The sequence below is a fragment of the Oncorhynchus keta genome, chromosome 2, assembly GCF_023373465.1.
Source record: "Oncorhynchus keta strain PuntledgeMale-10-30-2019 chromosome 2, Oket_V2, whole genome shotgun sequence".
In the NCBI taxonomy this organism is placed as follows: Eukaryota; Metazoa; Chordata; class Actinopteri; order Salmoniformes; family Salmonidae; genus Oncorhynchus; species Oncorhynchus keta.
Window position 1 is genome coordinate 47,550,756 of NC_068422.1, and position 17,482 is coordinate 47,568,237.

Genomic DNA, 17,482 nt, shown 5'->3' on the forward strand with positions numbered 1-17,482 from the left:
TTTACAGATAGGTCTTTGAAATGAGGAAGGAGTTTTGGTTGTGCATGGTTGTGCTTGGCGACAGTAAAGGTATTGTTGTGTCCAATTTGTAAGTCGCTCTGCTCTGCTAAATGACTTAAATGTAAATGTGTTATGAGAACGATTGAAAGGTGCCATTTCTCCTCCATCTCTCATACACAACAATATATGCTGTGTAAGAACTGCCCTCTTAAGACTTTTCACACCTTCTGCCCCCCCCAGCAATTTCACTTTGTAGAATGATATGTCCTCTCAAAAGCAGCTCCCAATGTTCCTCATTGTCCCTAAACAATACACTAGTCTGTCTCTAAAGACTTAGGTCCCAATTGGTTTACACCTTTACCAACAAAGGTGTGTTTCCTTACATCCCTTCCACAAAAAAAGTGTACAATGGTAACACCACAACCATGTCTTTGCTGGAGACATGCAGTACCAGCAAATCTTCTGTAAGAGATCTAAACATTTGGTGACAACCTACACCACTTCCGGGTGAGTCATATCCAACTGGCCATACACTGCAGACAGGACAAGACCATTCTGAACCATAGATTGGGGCCTCATTTTTCTCTCCAATTGACTGATTCCCTTATATGAACTGTAAGTCAGTAAAATCTTTGAAATGGTTGCATGATGTGTTTATACTTTTGTTCAGTATAGTATAGTTTTTTATAAAAATGATCACTTTTTTATGTTGACTATTTTTATTTTTATGAAATTCACTGAGGAGGATGGTCCTCAACTTCCTCCAATGGTGTACACTACTTAATGCTAACTCAAAAAGAGAACTGGGTATTCAACAATAATGTTATATGGTAAAAGTAACATACAAAACATACAGTATGAACAGGTTAGCACAGTTCATTGTGTCTGAGTGTGTCTCAGGTGTAGTATTTGTCTTTAAGAGTTTAGTTAGGCCTACATGTAATGGAATAAATACATTTATAGCCTGTTGTGTAACGTGTTGGCTAATTTAAGAATAGGATGGCTTCAATATGCTCTGATGTTGCCATCACAGAAAACGGCTATAACTAAATGTTACATCCATTTATTGTGCCCTCGGTTCCTTTGGGCTTCAATCATTTATATGGATATATGCTTTGTTCTACAAAGACATTGTCCATGTGCTGAATGTGCAACGTGATAGGATTTTGCCATTGTGAATGTAGCCTCCCAATGAAACAAATTGATTCATGTGCGCGCACACTCCCCCACATAAACTATAGGATATGCTTACGAGTAACACTATCTAATGGTGGAATGAATGTTAATTGATTTTTTAAAATCAAGGGTATTATGAATGGTGGACATAAATGAATTAGTTCTGAGGACTACAAGTGATTTTTGGTGACGTTAATCTCATGTAGCAACTGTAGGGTTGGAGGACTGTTGCTCATCATTGCGCATGAAGCGGCAGTGGCGCGACTCCTCTCCAAGTTGACGGGAATTCGCTGACACCAATTATTTTTGCGGGCAGATGCACGCACATCAACATATGCCGCCTATAGAAAACTGGACTGAAGTGCGCTACCAGTTACAACGTTGATTTGAATGCTAACGACAATTCGGTGACACGGACTTTTATCGCCAGTATAAACTGAACTGTATGGCATGTTCTCCGCCACCAATCGCTACAGGTAAGGATTTATTTCGACAGTTGCAATATGATATAACCGACTATCGTGTGGCATGTACAATGAAAGCTTCTAGGCGTTAAAATTGTTTTAAATATGGTTTAGTAAACCTATTTTCAATCAAATGAAATTGAGCGTATCTTTTTTTCTATTGCACTTTGCTAAAGATTCGTAGACTATCTATAAATGGCTTAGTTGTTCTGCAGAAAGCGTTTTGAACGGTTTGCTAACTATTTTTGGAATATGAAAAAGACTAAACAAGCGTAAATTAACATTAGTTGTAGAAAAGTGAAGCACTGAAGCACCTAACCCATCATAATGGAATTATAAATGCATCTCCTTTATAGCGTGAAAACAGCTTTATAGGGATTGAGTGAACATTTCATATTCATCCAGTATTGTAATTTTATTGTGAATGTGCAAAGGGCTGCTGTGTGTGTGTGTGTAACTAGATAGGCTAGTGGGCAATCTTCAAAAAGAGCTTTAGCTTTTGAGATACATAAAACACAACCATATTTTTTCACATATCTAATGTCTCCATTAGAAATTAAATGGATGGCTGTGAAAAAATATTTTACTGCATAAGTGATTGATAAATATCATGACACACTCCCTAAACTAAAAACGTGCAGAATAATGCCTGGCTAGAGGGGTGTGGGCCACAAACTCATGTAACCCAATATTGCATGCTCTGGAATTGAGAATCCATTAGGTCTGCCCTAATTATACTCAAGCACCATTGTCTGGATATAAAAAGAAAGCAGCAGACTGCTTGGAATGGAAACACCAAATATTCCATGTCGCGGGTCTCTTTGAGGTGCAATGAGGCAATTCGGAGGCTCCAACGAAAGGAAAGAGAACACTGCACACCCTCTCCCTAGCTCTACAACTTGCAGTATACCAACTGTGGTATAACTTTTGTCTCCAGGATTGGGATCTTCAGTCATCTCCTTGTTATTTAGAAGTAAGCTTTGATTCATTTCTAGTCCAAAATGTCTGCCTGTAACCGACATGACCTTCCGCTGGCTCACTGCATTTGTGATGTGCATAGTGATGTTCCGGTGCACGTCTTAAAGATGTTTGGGTTGAGCTGGCACATTTAGTTTTTCCCAAAAAATCATGTCCACCATCCTGGCTGGCTGTCCTGGAGTTGCCGTATATATTGACTTGGTGAAATTATGGTGTATAGGGTGGATGGAACCACACATGATGACATGTGCATAAGGCAGGTGTTTACTACAATAAACCAACACAACCTGACACTCCTTGACAAGAAATGCCATCCACTTTAGTGGACCGTCAATGATGTCATAGGAATTGTGCCTATCCAATGTAAATGCCACCCTGAATCTCCCAGTCTGATCTGAAGTTGCCGTACACTTTGCCATACATGAGGCCATTCAACAGCCAAAATGCAATCGGGAAAGTGCTGATGTGCATTGCCCTCATATGTACAGTGCCTTCAGAAAGTGTTCATACCCCTTGACTTATTCCCCATTTTGTTCTGTTACAGACTAAGTTGGAAATGGAATACATTTTTATATATTTTTTTAATCTACACACAACACCCCATAATGACAAAGTGAAAACATGTTTGTAGAAATTGTAGCAAATTTATTGAAAAATAAATATCTCGATACATGTTAAAATCACCTTTGGCAGCATTTAAGGCAGTGACTCTTTCCGGGTAAACCTCTAAGAGCTTTGCGCTCCTGGATTGTACAATATTTGCCCATTATTCTTTTCAAAATGTCAGGCTCTGTAAAATTGGTTGTTGATCATTGCTCGACAACCATTTTCAACTCTTGCCATAGATTTCTAAGCAGATTTAAGTCAAAATTGGAACTCTGCAACTCAGGAACATTCACTGTGTTCTTGGTACACAGTGTAGATTTGGCCTTGTGTTTTAGGTTATTGTCTTGCTAAAAGGTGAATTAATGTCCCAGTGGCTGGTGGAAAGCAGACTGAACCAGGTTTTCATCTAGGGTTTTGCATGTGCTTAGCTCCATTCAGTTTCATTTTTATCCTCAAAACCTCCCCAGTTGTTAACGATAACAAGCATACACATAACATGATGCAGCCATCATTATGCTTGAAAATGAATGTGTTGTATTGGATTTTCTCCAAACATAACACTTTGTATTCACAACGAAAAGTGAATTGCTTTGCAATATTTTTTTGCATTATTACTTTAGTGCCTTGTTGCCAACAGGATGCATGTTTTGGAATATTTTTATAAAGTACAAGCTTCATTCTTTTCACTATTCCAATTAGGTAAGAAATAATGTTGTTGATCTATCCTCAGTTTTCTCCTATTTCAGTCGTTAAACTCTATGACTGTTTTAAAGTCATCATTGGCCTCATGGTGAAATCACTGAGCGGTTTCCTTCCTCTCCGGCAACTGAGTTAGGAAGGACGGCTGTATCTTTGTAGTGACTGGGTGTATAGATGCACCATCCAAAGTGTAATTAATAACTTCACCATGTTCAAAGGGATATTCAGTGTCTGCTTTTGTTTTATCTACATGTCACACCCTGGTCGAAGTATTTTGTGTTTTTCTTTATGTATTTGGTCAGGCCAGGGTGTGATATGGTTTTTTGTATGTGGTGTGTAGCTTAGTGGGAATGTAGCTTAGTGGGGTGTTCTAGGAGAGTCTATGGCTGTCTGAAGTGGTTCTCAATCAGAGGCAGGTGTTTATCATTGTCTCTGATTGGGAACCATATTTAGGCAGCCATATTCTTTGGTTGTATTGTGGGTGATTGTCCTGAGTGTCTTGATGTCCTTTCGGTTTTCACTACGTTTATTGTTTTGTAGAGTTTGTGTTTATTCGTGTTTACGTTTTTTAAATAAACATGAATTGCAATCGACACGCTGCAGTTTGGTCCGACTCTCCTTCACCATATGAAAACCGTGACACTACATTTGAAGTCAGAAGTTTACATACACTTAGGTTGGAGTCATTAAAACTTGTTTTTCAACAACTCCACAAATTTCTTGTTAACAAACTATAGTTTTGGCAAGTCGGTTAGGACATCTACTTTGTGCATGACACAAGTCATTTTTCCAACAATTGTTTACAGACAGATCATTTCACTTATAATTCACTGTATCACAATTCCAGTGGGTCTGAAGTTTACATACACTAAGTTGACTGTGCCTTTAAACAGCTTGGACAATTCCATAAAATGATGTCATGGCTTTGGAAGCTTCTGATAGGCTAATTGGCATAATTTGAGTCAATTGGAGGTGTACCTGCGGATGTATTTCAAGGCCTACCTTCAAACTCAGTCCCGCTTTGCTTGGCATCATGGGAAAATCAAGAGAAATCAGCCAAGACAAATTGTAGACCTCCACATGTCTGGAACGTCACGCTGACTGGCGGCTCTGGCTGCTCCATGTAGGCTGACAGCTCTGGCGGCTTCTTACAGACTGGCAGCTCCGTGCAGACTGGCAGCTCCTTGCAGACTGGCAGCTCCTTGCAGACTGGCAGCTCCTTGCAGACTGGCAGCTCTGGCTGCTCCTTGCAGACTGGCAGCTCTGGCTGCTTCATGCAGACTGGCAGCTCTGGCTGCTTCATGCAGACTGGCAGCTCTGGCTGCTTCATGCAGACTGGCAGGTCTGGCTGCTCCATGCAGACTGGCAGCTCTGGCTGCTCCATGCAGACTGGCAGCTCCATGTAGACTGACAGCTCTGGCTGCTCCACGCAGGCTGGCAGCACTGGCTGCGCTGAACAGGCAGGAGAGACTAGAGGAGGAAGGCTCTGGCAGCGCTGGAGCGCGAGAGGCGAGGTGCACTGTAGGCCTGATGCGTGGTGCTGGCACTGGTGGGACTGGACCAAGAACACGCACAGGAAACCTGGTGCGGGGAGCTGCTACCAGAGGGCTGGGGTGTGGAGGTGGTACTGGATAGACCGGACCGTGCAGGCACTCTGGAGCTCTTGAGCACCGAGCCTGCCCAACCTTACCCGGTTGAATGCTCTCGGTCGCCCTGCCAGTGCGGCGAGGTGGAATAGCCCGCACTGGGCTATGCAGGCGAACCAGAGACACCGAGCGCAAGGCTGGTGCCATGTAAGCCGGCCCAAGGAGACGCACTGGGGACCAGATGCGTAGAGCTGGCTTCATGGCATTTGGCTCGACGCTCAATCTAGCCTGGCCGATACGCGGAGCTGGAATATACCGCACCGGGCTATGCACCCGCACTGGAGACACCGTGCGCACCACAGCATAACACGGTTACTGCCCGGTCTCTCTTGCCCCCCGGTAAGCACAGGGAGTTTGTGCAGGTCTCCTACCTGGCATAGCCATACTCCCTGTGTTTGGGGCTGACTCTCAGGCTTCCATCCGCGTCGCCGTGCTGCCTCCTCATACCAGCGCCTCTCCGCTTTCGCCGCCTCCAGTTCTTCCTTGGGGCGGCGATATTCTCCAGGCTGAGCCCAGGGTCCTTCACTGTCCAGTTCGTCCTCCCATGTCCAGTCCTTCTCTCGCTGCACCTTGGGGCGGCTACACTCCCCTGGTGTAGCCCAGGGTCCTCTCCCGTCGAGGATTTCCTCCCAAGTCCAGAAATTCTTGTCGCGCTGCTCCTGCTGCTGCTGTTGCCTGTTACCACGCTGCTTGGTCCGGGTGTGGTGGGTGATTCTGTAACGGTTCTCTTGTGGTGAAGGAGAGTCGGACCAAAATGCAGCGTGTAGATTGCGATCCATGTTTTAATAAACAAACGTAACACGAATCTAAATACAAACACTACAAAAAAAATCAATAAACGTAACGAAAACAGCCTATACTTGTGTACACTAACACATAGACAGGAACAAGGACACTAAGGACAATCACCCACGAAACACACAAAGAATATGGCTGCCTAAATATGGTTCCCAATCAGAGACAACGATAAACACCTGCCTCTGATTGAGAACACTTCAGACAGCCATAGACTTAACTAGAACACCCCACTAAGCTACAATCCCAATACATACACACCACATACAAAAACCCATGTCACACCCTGGCCTGACCAAATAAATGAAGATAAACACAAAATACTTTGACCAGGGCGTGACAGAGTGAGTGTTTTTATAAATCAACACAACATAATACAAAATAAAAAACATGAAGAATGCACAGACATGACACAGGAACAGAAACAATAACGCTTGGGAAGGAACTAAAGGGAGTGACATATATAGGGAAGGTAATCAGGAAGGTGATGGAGTCCAGGTGAGTCTGACGAGGTGCAGGTGCGTGTAACAATGGTGACAGGTGTAACGAGCAGCCTGATGACCTAGAGGCCGGAGAGGGAGCACACTTGACAGTACCCCTCCCCGACGCGCGGCTCCAGCTGCAGGATGCCGAGCAAAAAGACAATCCCGGGGATCAGGAGCGGACCGAACATTCTATTTGGGGTCAAGACATCTTTATAAATTGCCATCACCGTTTATGCACTGAATGATTTTTTGGAATCAGGGATTTCAAAGTGACAGGACATGGCAGAAATACATTTCATACAGCCCCTTACGATATGTGTGGACATGCATCCATGTGTGGACGTGTGCACATTAGTGGAAGTGGGCGTTCATGTGCTTATTTGGTGGAGGATTTCTATGTTTTGTTCATTATTACTAGCCTATGTAATGCAGACAACTGTTCTCATCTCTCACCTACAAAAAAAACGTATACTGAAAACTTAGAAGTCAAGTTTGTCACAATGGAAAAATATAACGATTTATTATTTCATATATTGAAATAGCTACTGCGACCGAGAAAACCCCAAATTGTTTAAATTGAAGGCCAGGTGGCAAACAATAATTCAGTCATCAGGGATGGGGGTGTGAGCATGTGGGTCTGGGCAGTTGAGATGTAGTCTTTTGTGTTTGTCTTTAAGTTGTTGTTTGTATATGTTTGTTTTTGGAGTGCAAAAAAGGGGAGATATGTAATGCAGGCATTTATTTATTTGGTGCATACAATTGATTGTTCTTCTAAATGTCCACTTTAGCCTGTTGCTGTTACCCATAGGTTATGAAGACTATCAGATTATACATAGCTGTCGGCGGATGGCAAGAGCTCTGAAACAACAAACAGCTCTTGAGTACATTGATGTTGTTTCAATTTAACAAGTCAGATTGACATATGTATATTCAAGTAGTATATACAAATGAGGTGTCAGATCTGATTTTATCCAGGAAGAAAATAGAACCACTTGAAACGTCCTTCTCTCCCAAATATACTGTATGTATATGTGTGTGATTTCAGTAACAGCCAAGACAACTGCCTCTGTTCCACTGCAGCTCTGGGAAAAACGCAATGTTCCTTATTTATTTATCCATATTTTTGGGTTTCAACAAATCTCCACGACGGACGCATAACCAGTTGCAGCACAGACCGAGCTCTCAGTCAGCATAACATTCAAAGAGAGAGAAGGGAACCGAAATGAATGAGATTAACATTAACTGCGTTGTGCAGAAAGATGATGGAAAGGCCCACTCCTTATCTTCAAAACTCCAGAACTCAGAGTGTCATTTCTCTTCCCACCCAGAGTGACAACATAGCAGATGTAAGAGAATGTCTTCAAGTCAACCAAAGGGGACGAACATGTCTTGGATGATGTAGTGGGGGATTCTTTCTTTTTAACTTTCTGGTTAGGGGCGTATTTTCACTTTCATTCTATCTGTATATCTCCCCCTTTGCCTCCCTGATATGCTTGTTATATTCTGTCTGAGGTGTGGGTAGAGACTATGACCTGTGCAGACATTACTCTGCAGAATGTGTGGTTGGGCAGTGCTGTGAGATGATGAGGTACGGGTGCAGCTGGAACCTGGAGGGTGGCACATGGCACCAGGTGGATCATCTCTCCTGCCTTATTCAGATTGATGGGTCTCATCGCCCAGCCGCCCACTCTCTGACTTGGGTGCATCATGGGAGTGAGGGTCAGAAACATTTGGGTTTGAGCTGACCTGGCTGTCCCGTCTGCGTGGCCCTCTGTGCCCTGTCTGACTTGGGACGGTCCAGTGGCACTGTCATCTCTCATCTGTGATGAGATCTGATGCCATAAGTCCTCACTGTTGCCAACCACTCCATCAAGCTGTCACAGTGTCCAGATGCACATTCAGATCAACTGGTTCCCCTCTGGCTTGACTTGTCAGATTGTTACATGGGAAGGATGAGAGTTTTTTTTATGGTGATATTTTATTAAAGAAAATGTATTTGATTGTCTTCTTATTTTATTCTTATTTGAACATTATTATTATCATCATCTTCCTCTTCTTCAAACCTGCTACCACCAGCACCACCACCAGGACCCCCATTTCAAAAAGCAAGTTTCTTCCCAAAAATATTCAAATCCCACTCAAAGCCTGCAGATTTCCCATATGCTTTAGGAGACGAGAACAAGACAACAAGCAGCCTTATGCTGATGCAGGGTGACGGGAGCCAGATACTCGTCTGGAATGATGAGGAAGATAAGTCAATTAGGGACCAAATCAAAGCGTCTGAACTCTCAGATGAAACAGTGTTGCATAGGAGAGGGATCCGCTGTGGCTAGCCGACTACTCAGACAAAGACCTCAGGGCCCGCTGTGCCTGTAAGAGAAGCGGGCTGGGCTGGTGGAACGTATTTCTAAACTGACTACATCAGCTCAGCTCTGAGTACGGGAGGGAGTGAGTACTAAACTGAACAAAAATATAAACACAACATGTAAAGTGTAGGTCCCATGTTACATGAGCTGAAATAAAAGATCCCTGAAACATTCCATACGCATAAAAAAATGTATTTCCCTCTAATATTGTGCACAGGTGCATCTTATGCTGGGGACAATAAAAGGCCACTAAAATGTGCAATTTTGTCACACAACACAATGCCACACATGTCTCGTGTTTTGAAGGAGCGTGCAATTGGCATGCTGACTGCAAGAATGTTTTGATGGGGGAGGGATTGTAATGCAGTTTGGCATTTATTGGGATGACTCATGTAGGCCTACTGGAGGCAGCTCTGCAGGGTGGTCACTAGCGGGCACAGCTACAAAGTCATAACATCGTATTTAAAACCTAAACCCTAACCGTAACCACACTGCCTAACCCTTCATTTCTGAATTTTGATGATATATAGCCAATTTTTACTTGGCACTGTACCATCTAGTGGAAATTACTCAGCTCTGCCTCTAGGACAAGATTCGTCCCAATAAAAGTCAAACTGCGATTGTAAAATTGGTCACCATCTGGATGTGACCATGACATGCCAATTATTAGCTAACGTTATTGCCCACGGGAAGCGTCAGCATGGCATGTCGAACCCGGTGTGAATGACCAGTGCAACGATGTTGTTGCTTCCTGACGTGAGTTGCTTGCCACGGGGTAGTTGTACGCCTAACACATGCCTGCGGTAGCTACAGATGTAGGATCTTAATTTGAGCTAGTTTGCTACGGCAGAAAAATAATCCTGCAGCAACAGGAAATGTAGATTATTATGTGGATCATTTTTTCAGGGGTTGATACATTTTCCGTAAGGGAAAATCAAGTCTAAGTAGAAATGACAAACTTCATAAGCCCTTTTAAATCTCAAAAACACTTCAAGTTTTACATTTCCTGCACTGCAGGAACGTAATCCTGCAACAGAATAATCAGATTAAGATTCTGCATCTGTAACATAGCCAATTTGTTCCATCCACCCCACTTTATTTTAATAGGATAGCAGCCTACACAATAAATAACTTGTAATATTGGTAGGGCCATCCATACCAAGGACGATAACTACAAGGATAACTATAATGATGAACTATTAGGCTACATAACTGTAAAACGTTGGCGAGCATCTACACTAGAGGAAAGTATATCGTTCTACAGTAGCTTCACCTGTCAATCAACTGATCAACGCATCCACATAAATAGTATGCATGTCAATCTCTCCTGGCTCAAAGTATAGGATAGATCAAAACTAGTATTAGTGAGAAGTATTGACTTGTTGACTTGTTTAATCCCAATCATAACCCACAAGACATACCACCAGAGGTCTTTTCACAGTCCCCAAGTCCAGAACAAACTATGGGAGGCGTACAGTACTACCATCTGTGCAGCGCCCTATGGGACTCGCGATCACGGCCAGTTGGGATACAGCCCTGGATCGAACCCGGGTCTGCAGTGACGCCTCTAGCACTGCTATGCAGTGCCTTAGACCACTGTGCCACTCAAGGAACCTCATGACTACATGGAAGTCTATTCTACATTAAGTAACTCATGCAAGCAGTAAAATCAGATTTGAATAATGGTTCAAAAATACTTTTGGAACAACATGGACTGTGAAGGGACACACACACAGGCACAGACACACACAGGCACAGACACACACACACACACACACACATGATAACATACACACTATACACACGTACACATGGATTTTGTGTTGTAGATATGTGATAGTAGAGTAGTGGCCTGAAGGCACACACTTAATGTGTTGTGAAATCTGTTGTGAAATGTGTTGTAATGTTTTTTAAATGGTATATAACTGCTTAAATTGTGCTGGACCCCAGGAAGAGTAGCTGATGTGTAGGCCTATTAATAAGGTGGTAACTGGTAACACAGACCATTCAGTGCTTTCGGGATGTGTTCACTGTCATAGTAACAACTGCAATAATACTTCAATGTGCATGTCATGAAAAATAATATAGAAGCTCGTATTTAAATGGAGCAGTTCAACAACGAACGCCGTTAAGCCTTCACATCTTTTGTAATTGCTTGCCTTGTTGCTCAAGTGGTTTGCGAGTGATTTCCATTTTCTAATGGTTGTCAATAGTTTGGATCTTAGACAAGAAAGATGTTCTACCTAAGCTACAACACACAGTGCAATGAAGAATGTATTATTGTTAACAAGTGAGTACATGTTTCATTAGCTTGACTTTTCTCATTGTTGCTAGTATTCCCCAGTGGATAGCCTACTCTGAGCAGAAGCCTACTCTCTGAGCAGAGTGTGTTCCCAACAGGCCTGGAGGGTGGCTGTCTCGTTGGATGAGTGCTGGAGGTTGTGGCAATAGCATGAGTGTAGGCTATCACGAACATTCGTAACACCAACGGTTATATTACTATGGTCATATAATAATCCAAATATCATCCGGCCTGCATAGTAGCCTATCAACTATATCTTAGTTTATACAGATATGGGATCTTAATTTGGTCACCTGTTGTTGCAGAAAATGTCCTGCACAGTAGAAAATGTAAGCCTTCTAATGTTTGTCATTTCCACTTTCAAATGTCAGACTTGATTTGCCCTAACAAAAAATGTATCAACCCCTAAAAAAATGTCCATTACTTATAATCCACACAATAATTCACGTTTCCTGTTGCTGCAGGACTATTTTCCTGCTGTGAGAAACTGGTCAAATTAAGATCCTACATCTGTACTTTTCTATTAGCTGCATACGATAATAGCCAAAATACTGAATCAAATCCGCTGAGCAATTATAATATTGTGAGTGCTACAAGTAGGCCTATGACACAATGTCATATTCCAATTCCAGAATTAGAAAACACTGTAGACAGTCATACAGTGAATTCCTAACTTAGTTATTGACATTATGGTTGTCAATTCCTTTGGATCCTATCAATATCATCACTAGCCAATTTGATAAGACCATCGCACGTTCTCTCTCTTCTTTCAAACTCCCCACCCGTTCTTTTGGCTGCTGTATTTTACATTCAGCAAGCAAGAGCAAGTGGGAATCTCTCCTCAATAGGCTAAAAGTAAAGAAAATGCTTGTAAAAAAAAGTGTCCAACAAGCTATTGTGGTCTAGCTTTTCCAGGGACTCCAAAATCATAGAGGAATCGCTGTAGCTGAGATGTTTGTAGCAGAGAGGCCAGGTACGGAATTGTGCAAAGAGAACAGTAAAGACAGACATGCTAGAAATGTGTAGCCTAAGTTAAAAGCGTATGAATATTACCCCATCATGAATTTGCTAAATATTAGCCCTAATACTGCAGTGAATATACCGAATAAATGCACACAGTGAAATAATGTTTTTTTAACAGATTATGAAATGAAGGTAGCCTAGGCTACACTGTGTGTTCTTCTCAGGCTCCCCAATTGGCTAATCTTTTTAGGGACGAGAACATGATCATACATAGGCTATAACAATACGGTGCCATAATTAATTGTATTATTGTTTTCTAGTGAGTGCAGAATTGCTGTAAACTGCAGTGAATATGTCATTTGAATAACCGCAAAAAAAAGCCCCGAATAGGCCTCCTATTGGATCAGTTGTGGGTCTTTTCTCGACCTTTTACAACATCCAGAAAGGCACTTTAGCAGGCCAGTAATGGGTGTATTTTGTCAGGATGTATCTGCGTTAACAGATACGAATGGAAAATATGGCTTTCTCCTACTGAAATGCACTGTTTGTCATTGTTAATCATTCGCCCAAGTTGTCATATAATTAAGGTGGCCACCAATAAGCCTACATTCCCAGTTATTCAGGCAAGTTTATTGCGCTCTCTGCCTCCTCTCATGCCCCGTGTTCACTAGAACATGGTGCCGCGGGGGATGCAAAACCGCTTCCTATTTATTTCCAAAGGAAGGAAAGCGGTGAGAAGTGGAAAGGGCGGTGTGAAGGTGGCGTGGGAGGCAGTGAAAAATATAACCTTTTCCCAACTTTATGCAAATCACCAGCAGCGACTGCTGGGCGATGACCAATCATATCCAGTGGTTCCCAGGACGTATTTGATACTATGCGACCCAAGGCTGGAGACTTTCTTCAGCAAAGATGGCTGAAAAAAAGTATTAGGATGGAAGAAAATGTAAGTGATTATAACGTCATAACGATTCATGCTAAAATTGTACAGTTGACAGGAACATGCTCGTTAATGTAGAGACAAATTATTATGCATATTTTTTTTATCATAATGTTAATTTACGAAAATCGCGATATAGAAAGCTAGCTGACTGGCTAGCTTTATGGGTGTTGTAACATGAGTATGAAATTGTAATTATATTTGTTTAATGTTTTAGGGACTCCTGAAACAACCAGCAAACCAGGCTGTCGTCTTGTGAAACAGTGGATGTAAAGAATCTAGCTGGCTAAAGCATTTACTGCAGATTGAATGTACAAGTTTGTAAGCTTGCCTTGCTGATAATTGCCATGCAATGCAGATAGATGAAATAACGTAGCTAGCTAACTATATTCTTGCTTATTGTGCAGTGAATGATAAAAATATCTGTATCCCTATGGATGTGTAGCTGGCTATGTAGCTGATCTGTGTATGGACCCAAATGTTTGGTATACATATTAGTTCAGAACCTAGCTAGCAACCTCAGCTATCATAGCTAGTTGTATCAACTTCAAAACAGTCTGAATGACATTAAAAGCCTATGGATGGAGTAGAATATAATATAAGTCTGTGCCAAGGATGCAAGTCGTATTAAACATGTAGTTATTACTATGCATGAGATCCCCACATTGTAGCCTGTACATTCAGTATATTCACTGATCATGTGTTCTACCTTGGCAAATAAAGGTGCAGTTCATGTATGAATGTTTTTGAGATTATTTTTCAGTCATATACAATACCAGGAGTATCAAATTCCAGTCTTTGAATGATGCTGTGTCTGTATGTATGTATTACAATTATACACTTCAACAGTGTTGACCAATCTTGGTCCTGGGACATCAATAGTTACACATTATAACTATGCAATTGACTAGAAACATGATTTAACTAGTTAAAAGGCTGATTTGTAATTCATATATATAGAAATAGAGTTTAAAACAGTACACTACACTTTCGATGCATCATGTAAATACTCAAACCAGTTCACCTCAATACCTAATTTCCTTAATCTGCATTGATCTGATCAACATCAAATCAAATCCAATTTTATTTGTCACATACACAGATGTTAATGCGAGTGTTCCGAAATGCTTGTGCTTCTAGTTCCGACCATGCAAGTAACCTAACCTAAACTGGGAATTGAATAACTGCTGTTGACATAGCTAAGTAAATGGAATACTCTTATTGCAATGTGGATGGCTCTTAAAAAAGCCTTTGGTTGTGCGTAGTGTAGTCTATGGTGTTGCCAGGGAACAGCACCCTCTTCGAAGAAATAGGAGGTGAAGATCTCCCACACACGGATTACCTCTCTTGCTGCGTTGTAGGACCCCATCCTTGAAACATCCTGCAGAGCAGCAGACTTCTCCTCTGGCACACAGTGGCTAGCTGCAGATCCCCTCCTGGTCCTCGTGTCCATCCTCATGAAGTTATGCAGGACATAGGTATCCTTCACACGCCTGAATTCCTCCCTGAGGCAGTCCCAGATGGCCCTGGTCACCCAACCTTGCAGTGCCCCCTACACGCTAACTGTAGGCAAACGTTTTGAAAGAATCTCCAGTTACAAGGTATCTGTAGGAATATGGAAGATAATGTCATTATTAGACTTTTACATCACCAGGTAATTGTGGATTACTAAAGTATAATGTCCCTTATAACTAATAATGATAACATAATAATAATTATAATAATGATAGATGCATGTGCACACACGTGCATGTGTAGCATGTGATAATAACTGGATCATATTAAGGATAGCATGACAAATTAATACATAAATACCACTTGAAGCTTGATGATGAGTTTATAATTTGAATCAGCTGTGCAGTGCTAAGGCAAAAAAAGTGTACCCCTTTGAGTCCCCAGGACCAGGACTGAGAGCTACTGCTCTTCATTGGGACCTCTTCATCTGTAGACAGGCTTTCATAGCTCTCTTTATCTGCGGACAGAAAACCTCACACGAAACAGACTTCATTATACTCAAATTACACTGCACTTAATATTATGTTACTATTATCTCCGTCCTAACTTCTAGGGATTGGAACTACACAAACGTACCTGCCCTATCCAGAATAGCCTACTCTCTCACTTTGACAGTTGGGGCTGCTAACATTATCCTTTCATCCTCCTCCATGGCTGTTAGCTAGCTTTATTTTTTTTTACAGTGATAAATACATCAAGATAGCTAGCTAATATGAAGTTAGGTAGCTAGTGATATTTAATTCACTTAGCAAGCTATAGATACAGTATGTAAAGTTGGCTAGACAGCTAGCTAGCTAGCCAACTAGCTAGCTTATTTAGCAGCTCATTTGAGTTAGCCTGCACTGTAGCTAGTTAGCTAATACTACACCATTTTTAAAAACATTTTCAAAATGTATTTACTTACTTGATTAGGTGCTCCCAGCCATGTGAACAATTGGAAACAGGGCAGCATTTATTTCGCAATGCATTATTTCCCAATGCTATTTTTTTCTTATTCTCCGGGACAATTGGCCGGTGCCAATTTTTTCATCAGCTTTTCAATAAATATTCGTCCAAAACCAGGCTATTACCAGCTAACGGAAACAGTGTTCCACACAATCAAATTCATGTTTTCCTAAAATGAGTTGAGCGAACAGGGCTGACGTGTTGAGCTCGACCACCTCAGTCAATTATGAAACAATTGTAAATAGACCAAAAAGAGAGAGAAGACCCAAACAATGTCACATGCTCTGAATAATTTAAATATTATTTTAACAGGGTAAATTGTTTGCATAACAGTGTTGGCCTTGAAAAGACTGTCAGATGTAAATGCATCACTAATCACATGAATATACAGTGGGGCAAAAAAGTATTTAGTCAGCCACCAATTGTGCAAGTTCTCCCACTTAAAAAAATATGAGAGGCCTATAATTTTAATCATAGGTACACTTCAACTATGACAGACAAAATGAGAAGAAAAAAATCCAGAAAATCACATTGTAGGATTTTTAATTAATTTATTTGCAAATTATGGTGGAAAATAAGTATTTAGTCAATAACAAAAGTTTATCTCAATACTTTGTTATATACCCTTTGTTGGCAATGACAGAGGTCAAACGTTTTCTGTAAGTCTTCACAAGGTTTTCACACACTGTTGCTGGTATTTTGGCCCATTCCTCCATGCAGATCTCCTCTAGAGCAGTGATGTTACCTAGAAGTGTACCTATGATGAATATTACAGGCCTCTCTCATCTTTTTAAGTGGGAGAACTTGCACAATTGGTGGCTGACTAAATACTTTTTTGCACCACTGTACGTATTCTGGGGGGATTAAGTGTTTAAATTAAGGGTTGAAATATTTTGACACCTTAGCAAACCTTAAAAATGTGATTTATTACAATTGACCCAATGTCATCCGGGTTGACATGGTTTAGCCGACTGGGATGTCCTTGTCCCATCTCGCTCTAGCGACTCCTGTGGCGGACCGGGCGCATGCATTCTGACACGTCTCCAGTTGTACGGTGTTTCCTCTGACACATTGATGTGGCTCGCTTCCGGGTTAAGCAAGCAGTGTGTCAAGAAGCAGTGCAGCTTGGCAGGGTCCTGTTTCAGAGGACGCATGGCTCTCGACCTGAGCCTCTCCCGAGTCCATACGGGAGTTGCAGCGATGGAACAAGACTGCAACTACCAATTGTATATCACAAAATTGGAGAGAAAAAGGGGTAATATATTAAAGTGCACTTCATTTAATATAAAATGCAGTATTGGTGCATCATTTCTACTTATTAAGATATCAAAGGAAAGCAAAAGGCATCCATTTTGTGCAACGACCCATTAGGTTTTCATCAATAGGGATTAAAATCAGTTAGATAATCTTGTTGGTTTATCCAATCCAGTTTCTGTACAGTGATTATAATAACACAATGCATTTGATTATTAATGACATCCAGTAAAGAGAGAGCTAATTCCTGTCACTAAGCACTGCTAGGTAACACTGCAGTCAATGGTAGCAGATGATATTGCAGCTGCATTCCTTTACACCCAACAGCTAAATGTAAAGTCATTTCAAAAT

At 41.5% G+C, this 17,482-nt stretch overlaps 1 protein-coding gene across 1 annotated transcript in view; it reads left to right on the plus strand.

Moving 5' to 3' along the window:
• The first annotated feature begins 1,295 nt into the window (after positions 1-1,295).
• Positions 1,296-17,482, plus strand: part of LOC118401500 (gamma-aminobutyric acid receptor subunit pi-like) — an 87,635-nt gene continuing 71,448 nt past the window's right edge. Inside the window, exon 1 of the mRNA XM_035799070.2 lies at positions 1,296-1,652. The gene's annotated coding sequence lies outside the window, so the exon portion shown is untranslated. The remainder of the gene's footprint in view (positions 1,653-17,482) is intronic.